Below are 16,188 nucleotides of genomic sequence, written 5' to 3' on the forward strand. Positions count from 1 at the left end.
TATTCTATGATTCTATGTGTAGACAGGGAATTATGATTCCACCGCAGGGCAAGTCAGGAGGAATGGACCAAGCTCTTGTTCAAACCTCCTTTCCTAGATCTGCAAATGGAGACCCTTGGCCAGCAGATCTCCCTGCTTCTGTGTGGAAGGGGGCCTGGCTCAGCCATGTCCATGACACTATCCCATTCCCTGGACACAGGGGGACCCGCATGCAGACTATTTCATGCACCCTGGAGTCTCCATGAGGGAGGTTGTGGGAGTGGGCTGGCAAGCTAGGAGGAGGAGTAGATGGAATGGGCTGAAGGGAGGATGGTCTGGGGGCTAATAACCAGGCCTGGGAGACAGGTGACTTTGGTTTCATTCCTTGCTCTAGCCACGCTTAAATAATTCATGTAACCTCTCTCTCCCTCAGTTTCCCCCACCTGAAAAGCAGAGCTAACTCCTGCACCATGGGAGTTGGGCAGGGAGGGTCAATAATGTTTGTCAAGCACTTTGAAATCCTTGAGGGAAGGAGTGAAGCACAAAGTAAAATAAAACGAATGAGGTTGAGTGCAAAGGAAGTGCAGGGAATGCGGGGCAAGTACATTTCCTTCAAGTGAAATCAGCTTCCCAAGGTTGCTCTCGTGTGAAAATCCTCCTTGAAGAATTCTCCGCTGGAACAAAATGCACCAGAGTGACACATGGAGGGTGGCAAGGTCAGAGAGAAGAGGGAGGATACAGCCATCGGATGCTTCCTTCCTTAGAAGCCCCCAGCACTGGACATGGCTGGAGACAGGAGATCGGCCTGGCAGGATCATTGGTGTAATCCAGTCTGGCAGTCCCCATGTCCTGTTATCTTGTTTCCTGCGCTCAGCTCCCCCACCAGCCAAAAAACTCAAGCTCAGCTGCTTTTATTCTCCAGTTCAACTGTTGTAACCCCTCAAAAGGCCTTCTGGGAATGAATCTCTCCAAAGACCCCCCACGCACAAGGGAGGGACTTTTGTGCCGAGGCTGGGCTGAAAAATGAGCCTCTTTATTCACAAAGCAATGGACTCTGCCGGGAAGCCAGTGCATTTCGCTTTCCTGTTAGTGCAGAGACGTGTGTTTGGATTAGAGATTCCCCCACACCACGCGCACGCATGCAGCTTCTTCTATGAGAGGCAGGCCCTGAGGTTAAGGGCAAGGATGCGGGGGCAGGAGGACTGGCTTCTGTTCCCAGTTCTGGCGCTGTGTGAGAGCTAACTGTTGTTATTACTCAGCTGGATCGCCCAGGGAAGCTATAGTCCCATGCTACTGTGTGTTCACTTCTGGGGCACCACAGCGTCACCAAAAGCTCCGTGCGGGTAACATAGAGCTCCTACTCTGTGCACGGAGGAGGGTGTAGCAGTGCCACCTACCTGGATGGGCTTTGGGCCAGCTACTGCCTCAGTTTCCCCCTTAGTTCGGGGCCAATCGCTTGCCTACATTCTCTGCCACATGTGGGCTGCTGATCTGATGCACTGACTGCCAGGCCAGACTGTCTTTCCAGGAACAGTTTGATTCTTCAACATAAAACTTAGGTACAGTGGCAGAGACAAAAGCAGTTCCCCTTTGCCCTCGGGGCTTTCCCCCGCTTCTCAGTGCTGAAAGGAGGACACACCCGCCTCTCTATCCCCCTGCTCCCAGGTGACCCACCCAGGGGTGAATCCCCCCCGCCAGGGCACCACTGGCTCAGGGAAGTGCAGTTTGTAGCTTCCTGGGCTGAGAGGAGATGAAGACCGTAGTGGATCAGCATGGAGGGGATGATGAAGTGGGGCTTTGACTTCAGCACTGGATGAATAAAGGGGATGGGGCAGCTGGGCCATGAAGGAGATCAAAGAGCCAGGATATAGCACGAGAAACGGCTGAAGCCACACCGGGTGAGCAGGGCTGCCAAAGTTCCACCCCCCCACCCCAGGAGAAAAGCCTCTTTGAGGAAGGCGGGAGTGGGGAAAGACACATAGACTGTTAAACAGCGCAGTGTATTCCCATTGTACATTGTAACCAGGAGCTCTATGGTGGATCAGGGAATTGAACCCGGTTCTCACATGTCCCAGCCTGACCTGGGCTGTCATACCCTTAATGGTTTTCAGCTGAGCACCGTGGGGGTGTGGCTTCTCTGAGTGCCTTTGTTTCCCCACCCCATCATCACTAGGCATCAATCTGGCCATGAAGTCTTGCTGGGAGCTCCCTCCAGAAGCCGTCGCTGCCCTTCCAAACATGGTTGGACAGCAGGGATCGGCACTCTGGAGCAAATGTTCAAATGGATGTTTGAGCAGGTGGAAGGTTGTAGAGCATTGAGTTAAACTGCAGAGTCCGGTTTCTGATTATTTCATAGGCCCATTGGAGTTGCTACACCAGACACAGCCATTGGCACAGATAGTCTCAGGGGAAGGCAATATCCCCAGCTGCCTGAAGGCACTTGGTCAGTTGTGCAGTGTTCCTTCCTGACTTTTGTAGTGAAGCATGAGACTTGATTACCCCAGCCTAGAATATTCTTTGGATGTGCTGAGATATCTTACTTCAACTGTGACTGGTTTCCTGCAAAACTCGGCCATCCCCACTGCCTTGGTGAGCACCTGCCTGACCACACATAGTCGCGAGGGTGAGTGTGGAGGCGATGAGAGCCCACGGGCCCCAGTTTCACATTCTCACCATCAGTGGCTTCTGGTTTTCCACACTGAAAGAAATACTGCTAGGCAACTGTGTGCTGGGGGAGCCAAGGGAACCAGAGCAGCTGAACTTTGCTTTGCGGATTGTTAGCTGGCCGGTTTGGAATTACACTGTTGTTACCCTGTTTGCTTTAGCCGCTCCCTGGGCACAGGTGTGTACTGTACACCATTACGAAGAAGCAGGAACAGGTGGGGTGAGGGGGAGTTCACGTTCTGAACCTAGGGTGGAACAATTTAAGTCACTGCATGAGCCTTTTTCTTCCTTTACCCACCTGTGTGACACGACTTGCTTTGTGAGCATTTGCCCAGTGGGAAGGTTTGCAAAAGCAGCAGAAGAGTGCGTGTGTGTGTGTGTGTTGCCTTTACTGGACTCTCATTTCTGAGCAGTTTTTGAAACACGTGCAAGCAAGGTTAAGGACTGACACAGCTGGGGCTGGTGCTGGCAGATCAAAGTGCTGGTGTGGCAGTTGGCACTGACAGGACACTGCTGCGAGGAAGCTTGCAGTCCTGGAGTTTGAACTCACATTGCCAGGCCCCAGAGGAGAGGGCCCTCTCCTTTCTGGAGTCTCAGCTGACTGTGGCAGGGCAGAATTTCCACTGCCCAAGCCTGAGACAGCTCTAAAGATAGGTTCCCTGTGGTAACGTTAGCTGCTCATGAGTCTGGAGTCCCAGCTGCCTGGTACGAAGGCTCTGCTGTGAAAAGGATCACCCTTTCTGAATCACTTCCAAGGCCAGCTGATAGGAGGGCACTGCTGGAGGAAGATCACCTTTCCTCCCAGTCAGTTATGCAGAAAGTAATGGGATGGCTCTATTTCTTCCTATCCTCAGTTTCCATGTGGGTAAATTTATGACCTCACAATCTTAGCATCTATGACATCACAGCTAGTTACCGTGGAGAGGTGATGTCAGAAGTCAAAATTCCCCAAGGCCGCATTTGGTTCCAGATAGCTTAATGGCCAGTTCCTGTTAGAGCAAAGGAAAAGCAAATCATCTTGCCAGGCGAGAAGAGAGAGCTCTGCTGTGTGCGAGGCGCGCTGAACTCATCTGGCTTTTGACAACAGCTGAAGCCCAGAGAGTGGCTGCAGCTCGCGGTGACACTGCAGCCTGCCGGTGGACAGAGCTGGACCTCTTCCAAGTAACCCAAATGACTGAGCCTTTCCTCTGTTTTTAATGATTTCCTATGATGTCCTGGGGGACTGTTGTGCTCGTGAAAATTACTGTGTGTGTTGCCTTTGCTCTCATTCCTGGGCAGTTTTTGAAACATGAGCAAGCAAGATTAGGGGCTGACACAGCCTTGGAGGCTGAACTCCTTGATTTATCCATGGACAGGCATGGGGAGTAGCAGCCCTCCCCTTCATCCCCCAGTAATGTGCCTTTGCCCAACCTGGGAAGGGCCTCCTTAAGTAGGGTTAGGGGCTTCCATAGACCACTGGCATCCTTGGTCTCTGCTGAAACTGCCCAGACATGAGTCTCTGGGTGATGGGCACTGATGGCCTTGGGGGGGATGCTGGGGAGCAGATGGTTTAGGAACCCGCACTGAGCCCTTCCTGGTGACAGTGGCCTATCTTCCATCACTTGAGCATGTGTGTGTGTGTGAGTGAGAGGAGTGTGTGTGAGAGACAGAGAGAACCTCGTTTGGACTGATTCAGGAGTGACTCCATGGGATTAGTTGGTCAGGCCCAGCAGCACGGCTGGCTCTGGGCAAGACACAGGTCCCTGTCCCAGGAGTTTACAAGCTGCATCTGAATTACAAAGCCCCTTTTGCAACAGCTCACACACTCTGCCTCTGATTTCTGCAGACTCAGGGCAAGGCAGTTGTGTCTCCTGTGAGTGCTGGAAGGTTCTTGTGGGTCGGTTATCAGAGCCAGGGCTCAAGCCAGAGTCAGAACCAAGAATCGAAGCTGAGGGTCAGAGCTGAGGTCAAATACTAAATGCTAGAACCAAGGGTCACAGAATCATAGAAGATTAGGGTTGGAAAAGACCTCAGGAGGTCATCTAGTCCACCCCTCTGCTCAAAGCAGGACCAACACCAACTAAATCATCCCAGCCAGGGCTTTGTCAAGCCAGGCCTTATTCCACCACCTCCCTAGGTAACCCATTCCAGTGCTTCACCACCCTCCTAGTGAAATAGTGTTTCCTAATATCCAACCTAGACCTCCCCCACTGCAACTTGAGACCATTGCTCCTTGTTTTGTCATCTGCCACCACTGAGAACAACCTAGCTCCTCTTTGGAAACCCCCTTCAGGTAGTTGAAGGCTGCTATCAAATCTCCCCTCACTCTTCTATTCTGTAGACTAAACAAGCCCAGTTCCCTCAGCCTCTCCTCGTAAGTCATGTGCAGCAGACCCCTGATCATTTTCGTTACCCTTTGCTGGATTCTCTCCAGTTTGTCCACATCCTTTCTGTAGTGGGGGGCCCAAAACTGGATGCAATACTCCAGATGTGGCTGCACCAGTGCCGAATAGAAGGGAATAATCACTTCCCTTGATCTGCTTTCAATGCTCCTACTAATGCAGCCCAATATGCTGTTAGCCTTCTTGGCAACAAGGGCACACTGCTGACTCATATCCAGCTTCTCATCCACTGTAATCCCCAGGTCCTTTTCTGTGGAACTGCTGCTTAGCCAGTCGGTCCCCAGCCTGTAGCAGTGCATGCCAGAATCAGGGTTAGAGGTTGGAGGTGAAGCTAGGAGTGGTCACTGAGACGTGAAGGCTAGGCGTCCGGGGCAGGAGGAGATATCTCCCGGCCTCAGGATATTCCAACCCCAGTAGAGCGCTCAATTCCCCCTTCCCCCTCCCCCTCCGCCCCAGGACATCTTGTTCTGCAGAGGATCTGAGCCAGAGAGCTACCTAGAGTGTCTGATCTCCTGCCCTCCCTGAGTGCAGGATTCCCTCAGGATGTCCTGGACTTTATCTGTCTGCTCGCAGGCAGCCTCATTCTCCACAGTGCCTGATGCCCTGAGATGTCTCAGATACCCAGAATGTCTGATTTCCACCCCCACCCCCCGCAAGATCCTTCTTCCCTGGAGGTCTCCTTCCACCAGTGTTTGATTTCCCAGGACTGCTGTGTGCTGCTGAAGGGAGTGTCATGTATGTGCTGGTCTGCCTGGGTGTATGGTGACCTGTGTGTGTGTATGGGAAGGGGAGTTTGTGTGGGTTGGAGAATGCGCGGCAGGTTTGCTGCCAGTGTTGGTGTCTGCAGTGGCGCATGTAGGAGCTTGTGGCTGTGTTCCTGCTTGCTTACATGCCTAGCCTCTGATGTAATGCTCCTCGCAGCATTCAAGCCTGGAGTGACTTGCACTGTGTGCGATTTCTGTTAGACAAAGAAGAGTTCAAGCTGGCCTGGAGCGTTACACCCTCGGCAAAGAAAAGGCTTAACCCCCTGCTGGCAGTAGCTGGAGGGTTTGAGCTGTGCCCACATCCGCGAGCAGCTGAGCGTTACAGAGCCAGAGCTGGGATGCCTGTAGTTCTGTGCTCAGTGCTGCATGCTGACTCGGGAGACCTCTGTACTGGGTCCAGAACCAGAATCCACCCTGGTCTCCAAGAAGAGAAGCTGCATCAGTTCAAATGAAAAAGCTCTGCCCCCCCCCCCCCCGACCCCACAATCTGAGTTTATTTCAGTTTGGTGCCATCTGTTTCTTCCAGAAATAGCCTTTTTGCAGTATCACTCCTTTCCTGGTATCCAGCTGCCCATCCAGGCAACCCCAGCAGCTGGGATTGACGTTCGCTTTCCCTGATAACTAGGACTGGTTCAAACACCCTGGCTGGACAGTGGATGTTTAAAAAAAAAAAACAGAGCAATTTGTATGCATATTTGGTAAGGAGCCAGGTGGAGTTATGGGAGGGGAAGCAGGAATGCTGTTGATCAGGTGCCCTTGGCCATCTGATGGTCCAGACGTTGAGGTTCTCTGGGAGATCAACTCCCTAGGAGAGCCGGACAGTCACTCAGAGGCGGGGAAGTCCTCGGGCATCCCACATTCGGGGGCAGAGAGGAGAGGGGTGGACTATCCCAAGACACATTAGAGAATCCCCTGGAGCATCCAAAACTCTTGGTGAACGGGATGTCCGGGGAAATCAGACACCAGTGAGAGGAGACCTCCAGGGAAGAAGGATCTTAGGGGTGGGGGAGATCAGACATGCTGGTGGGAGTAAAACAATCCGGGTATCTGAGATATCTCAGGGCATCAGGCACTGTGGAGAATGAGGCTGCCTACGAGCTGACAGATAAGGTATGGGATGTCCTGGGGGAATCCTGCACTCAGGGAGGGTAGGAGATCAGACACTCTAGGTAGATCTCTGGATCAGATGATCTGCAGGACGAGATGCCCCAGGGGGCATCCAGCACTCTGCTGGGGTAGGGAGATGTCCTGGTGGCCTTGCATATCAGGAGGTAAGACATAACGCAGGATCCTGTGTCCTAGGCTGACTGGCTCCCTCCAGGAGCTGGATCTGTCATCCTGGGTTGCAGGAAAATGCTTGGTTTTTATCAAGGGGCGAGGAACCCTTCTCAGAGAGGGGCCATTTTCTTTCCCAGTGTTTCCATTGAGCCTCAGAGGGTGTGCTCCCTCTGGAGGTGCGGGGAGCCCTCTCTCCGTCCCGTTTGCTGGCTAATTATCAAGCTCCAGAGGCCCAAGGCTTGGCAGTTTGGTGACCTCTCTTTCCCACTCCATCCCCTGTCCGAGACTCAGATGATCTAGCTAACCCCCAGAGAATCCCCTTGCTTTCCAAATGGAGCTTCATGCTGTTCCCAGGCAGGGCGATGGCACCCTCTGGTTGTGTTTGTCAAGGGGGAAGCCAACACATGGAGGAAGGTTGCCAAAGAGAGAGAAGGCAGGTAGGTAATTCTAGGCAGCCCGCCAGCCAGGCCCCACACTGCGCCTGCTCAACAGGATTCTTGCTGGAAACAGTCGGCGTGGGGAAGGGGTGTACCGTGTCAGGCAGTGCACTAACAGACACCGGGTGCGTGGGGAGACTTCTCTTCGTTAGCTGGGCCAAGCTGGAGTACTATTCACTTCAGCCACAGAGGCAGCGCACATACTTGTGCAGGGAGCTGTCCGCTACGTAAAGGGACGCTCTGCAATGATGCATGCGACTCTTGGTATAAAACATGACCTGCCTCCGAGCCAGACTCATCCAAGGGCCCATACTTAGTCATAGAGTTTAAGGCCAGAAGGGCCCACGAGATCATCTAGCCTGACCTCCTGTAGATCACAGGCCACGCACCCCACCCAGCACCCACACAACATGGTCAACAACCAAAACTCCATTACAGCTCACGGGAGACTAGACTGTTATGTGCCACAGGCAGAGAATAGGATGGACTCAGGTGTACCGGTGCCTGAGGCACTTGCAATGGCAGGGAAATGATTCAGTGAGATATACCCAGATAATCCTGGCAAGGGACCGACACCCGCATGCTGCAGAGGAGGGTGAAATTCCCCCAAGATCACTGCCAATCTGATGTGGGTGGGAAATTCCTTCCTGACCCCACCTATGGCAATCAGTGAGCCCATGGGCGGCACATATCGTAGGCTGGGGGAGGCTATGTGTCCCCAAACAGCCCAGCGTGGCCTCGCCCACGTTCCGCCCAGAAGAAGGCCCCCTGCTGCTTGCCCTTTCCCCTTGGCCCCAGCCCAGGCAGGCTAGCGGCTCCTCTTCAGGGAAGTGTGCTGGGGCTGGGGCTAGGGCGATGGCTAGGGTGGCCAGAGCCGGCCTGCGGTCAGGACTTGGGATGACTGGAGTCGCCCAGCGCTGGGGCCGTGCTGCCTACCCAGTGCTCGGGAGCCATGGGGGGCCATGTGCCACCCGCCCAGTGCACTGCGGGGGAGGAAAGGCAGGTGGGCGGAGGTGGTGGTGGTGGCTCTGGGCTCCATTGGGGGAAGAGGGGCGGGACGGGCGGGGCTGGCCAGGGTCTAGCCTCCCCAAGACAGCGGGTCACCTGGAGCCCATGGATGAGCCCCTGAGCATGTGAGCAAGAACCAGCCAGCCAAGCACCCAAGAAAGAGAATGCTCAGTGTCACCTGAGAGCCCTGAGCCTCGCCCTCCCACTCCCCTCATCATCTGGCACAAGCAAAGGTTTGCAAAAAGCTACTATCCTAGTCCCATGGGCTGAGCTAAGATTAGGCTCCCCCAGTCTCCTGAGTCACAGTTTACTGCAGGGGTTCTCGAACTGGGGGTCGGGACCCCTCAGGGGGTCGCGAGGTTATTCCATGGGGGGTTGTGAGCTGTCAGCCTCCACCCCAAACCCCGCTTTGCCTCCAGCATTTATAATGGTGTTAAATATATAAAAAAGGGTTTTTAATTTATGAGGGGGGTCGCACACAGAGCCTTGCTAAGTGAAAGGGGTCACTAGTACAAAAGTGTGAGAACTTCTGGTTTAGTGCTCTAGCTGCTAGTCTGGGACGCTGGAGTGGCTAGGTAAGAAGAGTCAGTTGGGGTTGTAAGGAAGTTCTACCCGTGAATTTTGAAACAGTGCTGAATGTGGTTGGGCCTTGGCAACACCTGCAATTAAGCTACGCTCAGTGCCAGTTGCTCTGCACCCGTGTCTCTCATGCCTGGCCCAGCTGAGGGTTGTTTTGTAACACAGCTTTGGATTCTAGAGCACAGCTGTGCAACCAAGAGTGGGGGCTGTGCAAATTCTGCAGCTCTAGATGAACAGAAATGCAGAGGGCCCGGTGGGCGCTCGACAGGGTCCCAAGTAGCCGGTGATGGGTATTTTTAGAGTTGGATGAGCAGTATTAGCAACCTCAGGTATTCAAAACCCAGGAGTCAGGCCCCAATGAATCATGAGCGTGTCTTAAAAATCATAAGAGAACAAAATAATAAATTCTGGGTTGTGTTTGTTTGCGTTCTGGTCTCTGAGTCTTTCCAGAGCCCTTGGTTTACATTTTCCACGTTTTCTTCATGAGAGCTAGAAATGTACTTATTTTTGTAAATGAAAGCTGAGATTCTCCCAATTCTGAAGCTTTACGATAATAAAACACCAAAATCTCAAGAGTTGGCACCTGGAGAAGCGTGCAGATGCTGTTTGCTCTGTGTGCAAATAAGAAATGGGCCTCTTTCTAGATAAAGCACATTATAGTTGTAGCCCAAGGTCAGGTGTCTTTGATCTTTTGCTCATTACAAGTGGTTCACTGGCTGAAGCCCCATGGTCTTCAACCCAGCCTTGGGACTGTGTAATCCAGACTCTGATCTATCCCTCTGTGGCATTTCTTGCCCTGTATTTTGTATAGCCATGTTGTAATTGCAAGGTTTTTCTCGTGCGAGTTGTAACGTGGTGGGCATTCCTCGCTGCTTGTGTTACTATTTTGAGGAACACTGTTTCACTGCGGTTTGGTAAATGTCAGGGTTAGGTCTGACAGCATATACCGGCCTCCTGTCTGCTTTTCTTTTCTTGTTTTCCAAGGGCATGTTGGTGGCTTTCTGGAGGCTTTGATGTATGTGTGACCAAACGGGCAGCTTCAGATTTTGTGCTGGGGCCAGTTTGCTTAGCCACGTCCTCGCCTGCAGGGGTGGTGGCCAAAGATTTTCCAAAGGGATCAGTGATTTTTGGGTGCCTAGCTGGCGACAGCCTGATTTCAGAAAGTGCTGAGCACCCACTTGCTGGAAATCAGGGATCTCAAGTTGGCTGCTCCAAAATCCCTTAGTCCCATTGAAACATCTTGCCTGTGAACTCATTTGGTGGGGAGTGCTGGGGCAGAGAAGACTTTTGTGAGAATAATCTCCATGAGGTTGAGTGGGTGTATTGTGGAGGATGTCTCGCCTAGAAGAGGCATCCATGTTGCATAGAATCCAGTAATGTTGCGTCCTGGTTTTCTTTTAGGTGTTGTTCTGTGGTGTTGGGAGTAGCATGGAGAATGATTGATTTATCCTTCAGGCCCGCCTGCTTTGCTGAGGTTTTTGTGATTTGTTTTCAAATGCGGACATGGGCTGCTGCAATCTCTGCTCCATCCCCTCTTTGAATGTTGCACTACCGGACACCTGAGACAGTTGCTGTAGGTGTGTCAGTATTCTCAGTGCCCGTGTAGCTGGGGTATCAAAGGAGGCAAAATCTGGAGAGGATGGAAATGTTTTGATGGAAATGTTTTGTTATTACCCAATTTCTTTCTTGAGTGTTCGCAAATAGTTACGGTGCTTTTGACCCCGGTGCTCATCTGAACTTTGATCTTTGCGGCATGCACAGAGGGGATTGATTTCACTGATGTACCTGGAAAGCTGATTTCCTGTATGGGCGTGTGGTCTCTGATATGCAGGTGGGCTGCCTGATAGCATTTTGCTGAGGTTTCAGAAAGCAGTTCCTCTGGGTGCTTTACTGGCCTGCAGAACTTGAAAATGCACATCCAGAGATCAGAGCAAAGAAGTTGGGAGTATTGGGGGTAGGTGCTGGAAAAGGGATGGGAATCTGCAGGTTATTTTCATTTCAAGGAATAAAGGGGGCATCGAAATTGCTACACCAGTTCAAACCAGTGGCCCGTGCAGTCTGATATCTGCCCCAGCAATGACATTTCTTATTTGTGCAACGTGTAGCGCTTAAGGGCCCCAACCAAGATCAGGTCCCGTTGTGCTAGGTGCTGCACAAACACCTAGTAATAGACAGTCTGTTCAGCTGAAGAGCTCATGATCTAAGAAGACCAGACAGACACAGGGATGGAGGGTAAAACAAAGGCATAGAGAGGGGAATTGACTTACCCAAGAGCTCAAGCAGGTCAGTGACCGACGTGGGAATAAAACTGACTCCCCCCAGTCTAGTGCTTTACCCCGCCACTCTAAAGATCCTGTGCAATGCTGCAGGGGGAATGTCAGAACCAGCATTCTCCTGGCTCCTATGCTCTGCTCTAACTATTACACTGTGCTGCTTTGCTCCTACTCTGCATGTTCAGGTTAGCCAGGGAACTGGACATCTGGTTTAAATCTCTTTTAATGCGTTCAGCTCGATGGAGGTCGATTTTGTGCTACAGGGCAGTTCATGTTTGGATGAGTTATTATTTCAGTGTAGCGGAAGCCCTCTTTACTTCACGCTGGGCTCAGGATCACAGATTCCTGTGGGTGGGCAATCCCTGACTATAATGGCTACTGTCTTTGGTTTGTTGATTATGAAAACGGAGATTAGGTTGAATCTCTGTTTTAGGTGAAAGACTTCAGCTTGGCCTGCAGGCATTTGGCTTCATGATGAACAGCAGAATGTCATCTGAATAAAGCAAAATTCTCTTCTCTTCTCCCTCTGTATTTGTGCCTTGTATCTGTGAGCTATCGCAGATCAGACGAGGCAGGGGGCTGATTGCTGAGGCAAAGCACAATGAGGATAGAAATCCAGAGCCTCATTTTTGTCTTCTATCCCCGTTGTTTTTTGCATTGGCAAGCAGCTCCTTGGCCAAGTGGATATGCAATAACTCACGTATTCCAGGCATAGATGGAATTGTGTCCCATCTGCAAGATGCCTCTGGCAGCACGGTGCCCCCTTAACTCTGTGCTGGGGCTTTGCTTCTGTACTGACTGCAGGGAGGGCACTGCTACCACTTCCCGCAGCACTCTTTTCTCTAGAGCGTTCTCATTCAAGCCCTGTCCAGCCCAAGCCTGCTTAGTTTGTTAACTCTGCTGAGCTCCCAAGGTGGGACAGCTGCAAGGTTCCTGTCCAAACCAAACTACATTGTGCAAGACCTTAGAAACCACCTTCAAAACCCAGGCAGTGAAGTAATAAATGAAGCGTTCACTGGTATTCCAACAGAGAAGAGTCTGAACCCAAAATCCGAATCCCCTCCACCTCAAATCTGGCTCCTGTTTTTAAAACAGGTTGAGCTAAAACGGGACCTGATCCTTTGTGGGAGTTTGGGTCTGGGTCCAGACCTGAACTTCCATCTCGACATTTTAGGAAGATGCAGATTGGAATATTCATCAACCCTCTGGAAGTGCCTGGAGATGCTGCCTCGAACCATGGCATTTCTCTCCAGGAGGCTGCGAACTTTGTACTATCCAAAGCAAACAACCGGGAGCCCAACTGAGCTCTAATCTGGATTGTGGCACCAACTCACCATGCAGTCAGGGCCGCATTAGCTGGAAAAGACCTGGAAACGCATCCCTACCCCAGCAGGATCTCACTGAGACTCTGCCTTGGAGCTGAGCTGCCCAATGGAGAAAGAAGCTGGGACATGGAGCAGGAAATGGTTTGTGTACAGAGCTCTCCTCCACAACAGACTCAGTGCAGCCCTGCCTCCTTGTCAGTCCAGACAGGCAAATGCCAGTGCCAGTCCATGCTGCACCCACTGCTCCCCTGCCTTTGTTGCTCAGTTCTGAGAGAATAACATGCAAGTTTCTCTTCTTCTTGCCTGAAATTCTGGGAATGTGGCCTCTGACTTCACTGGATCAGATTTTGATCCTCCCCTCCCCACAACTCAGGAAGTGGAGTGGAAACAGTCCGCAGATGGATGGCTTGAGGAAATCCGTGTCCAAATGCTTCTCAGTCCTTGGGCTATGTTAGCTGAGTTGCTGGGATTAAACGAAACCCATGGTAACTGGGGCTGGTAGGCAGGCTTGTGAGGAAACCGATTCTAAGGAATTTAGGAGGGGAAAGATGACTTTGTGGCTATAGCACAGGGCTGGGAGTCAGGAGATCTGAGGCCCAATTCATCCACTGAAGACAGCTGGGTTACACAGGGGTAAATTTGGCCCGTTGGCTCTATTTTTATCTCCTCCATGGATTTACCCTGTGATGTTTGGCAGTTTCTTACTCGCCGTGCCTCAGTTTCCCCATCTGTGAAATGAGGATAATGATACTGTCGCATAGACAGCAGTCCCCTCCACAACTGCTTAGTCCTGGCCAGGACTCAGGGAGACGCTCTAGAGAGAAATTGGGCAGCACAAGGCTGCATTAGTCAGTCTGAGGAACAGAGAGAACAACAGGGTTTGTCTGTGTCCAGCAGCCTCAATAAATAATCCTCTTTATATCCATTACAACCAAGTCCTGTCTCTTCTCTACCTCGAGTGACCCTGCACACACCTCACATGGGGTTTTATGAGTCTTAAATCGTTATTGCTTGTAATGGGCTTTCAGATCTTCAGGTGGAAGGTGCCATAACTTAGCACAACTAATTCCTGCTGATTAGCCTGGAGGTCAAATCTAATGTGAGGAACTCGAGACATTTCCCATTTCTATTCCGAGTTCACCTGTGGCTTCCTCATGGCGTAGGAGTTTGCAAACCTCTAACCCAGAGGCTAGGAGCTAGGTAAAGGCCCAGAGCACTCCGAAAGCTGTGGGATCACACATGCATTGTTCCTACTAGATTCATGAAGACAGCAAGCTCTGCTGTAGTAGGTCTAGACTGCTGGGCACAGTATTATTATTAATTATTTGTATTGTCGTAGTGCCTAGCAGCCCCAATCCTGGCCCAGAACCCGTTGCGCTAGATGCTGTACAAAAACAGAACAAAAAGGCAGCCCCTGCTTGCTCCAAAGCGTTTACAGTGTAAAGAATCTAGCTCAGGTGGTTCTCCTTGTCTCTTCAAATTTCAGACAGGCGACCACAGCTCGGGTATCCAGATACCAGCGCATGGCGTCTGGGTAACATGAGGCAGATGACAAACGTGCTGTCGTTCAGTAGCTTTCTACATCTGCAGAGCTCAGGTTTGCGAAGGTGCTTCCCTTGCCCCCCCCCATATCCTTTTTCCTTAACAAAAACAAACAACCCCCCCATCTTTTTCTTTTATATGCATGTGAAATGTGTGCTGGTGCAAAGGGAGTGCAAAGGAGGTCTAAAATGTTCCCAAATCACAGTGGTGATACCACTTGGACTTAAGTGACTATGCAATGCGCTGTTCAATGGAGAATTGGGCCCCTGGTTTCTTAAACATCACCATTAATGCTGTTAATCTTTCAGAGGAAACCAGAAACACAGAAGCTCCCATCTGCTCTGGGTGGACATTAATGACCCAGTCATGCCTTTCTTATTGCTGATTTATTTCTTTGCCTTAGACAAGTCCTTTGGGCTCCCATTCAAAGATCAGAGCTCTGCAGGGAGTTGCTAAGTTTCTCAGTCAGGTTTTCTCCTCCCACCAGCTCACTGATTTGTGCAGTGTACTTTTTGCAGACTCCTTTTTGCCATCCCGGGTGCAGCGGCTGCATTTCCCTGGTGCTGTATGTAGGTAGATGGAGGGGATGAAGGTTGCTGTATGAATGCAAATTATTCTGAAGGTTATGGTCTGGATTAGGCATAGGGTGACCATATGTCCCGGTTTTATAGGGATAGTCCCGATATTTGGGGTTTTGGCTTATATAGGCACCAATTACCCCCCCACTCCCTGTTCTGATTTTTCACACTTGCTGTCTGGTCACCCTAATTAGGCAGCAATGGAACAACCCTGCTAAGTTCCAGCATGTGAAATACAAAGGTGTCCCTGTGTGGGACTGAATCCAGCAGGCCTAGTAGATCTACTTTTCTGCATGGCAGCCATGGAAGATTACAGCTTGCTGCTCCTTTAAGAGCCCCCCTCCTTGGCAGGAGTTCAGGGCTGAGCAGTGAACTCCTCCTCTTGCAGCTTGATCCAGGGCGGGTGGGAAGCGCAGCCCCATTCTAGCCTGAGAATGCTGCCCTGCCGTTTCTATGGGGACAGATTCACAGTTAGCTTTGAAGTGGGCCTGAGCACTGAAGCTGGAGTTTCCCTGCCAGTTAAAGGTGCAGTCCCATCACTCCCTGGCTCTGCTGGCAGCCAAGGAATTTGGCCTGGCAAAAAGAAGTCCGCGCTAACCAGCTGCCTGGCTGAAAGCCCCTGGGGACTGGGAGGGCAGCCCTGAGCTTTAGAGCCTGGGATTTGAAAGGGGCTGGCCTAAGGAGCAGTGATAACGTCAGCCTTTTGCAGCTCTTCCTTCCTCATCTGCTGCGCAGTGGCTCCTTCTGTCGAGGATTCGGAACTGGGGACTTGGGGGCATTATTTCAAGGCTCCACTCCTCTAGATGCAGCTCCACCCCACGATTGCACTTCCAGCCATGTGTAACCTCCCCTCCAACTGTCCTGCTCTGCTGTGGGGTGGAAATTCCACCCCCAAATCCGTGGGGAGCCTCCTGCAATGGATGTCCTGGGTGCCCTGTCCCTCTGATCCCGGTCACTGGGCCAGTGGAGAGTGTCCTATAAGAAGTGTGCATGGGAGATCCTGCACCCGAGTCCTTTCAGGATAACCTTCTCGGACATTTGTGCAGGACGCGTGGGTGGGTGTAAGTTATGCCAAATACAGACCGGTGGCGACCCACTCAGTGCAGTCTCCAGTGGCTGGCTGGCTGTGGACTGACTGCTGCAAAATGCAGGACATACTCACACACCGAATGAGGCCACCTGCTAATTTTTAAAGTCCACCTGCTTGGCCCAGAATTAAAACACGGAATGATCACAGCGCACGTGCTAGTGTTACTACTCATCCCAAACAGGGCGGCATCAGGACAAGCCTGCAGGTAGAGTAGGGCATGTCAGAGCATCCAGATGTCTTGCCAGTGGAGATGTGGCAGGAGCTGAAGGAATTACCCCAGTGGTATTCAG

This window comes from Lepidochelys olivacea, assembly GCF_965140295.1.
Source record: "Lepidochelys olivacea isolate rLepOli2 genome assembly, chromosome: 10".
Taxonomy (NCBI): domain Eukaryota; kingdom Metazoa; phylum Chordata; order Testudines; family Cheloniidae; genus Lepidochelys; species Lepidochelys olivacea.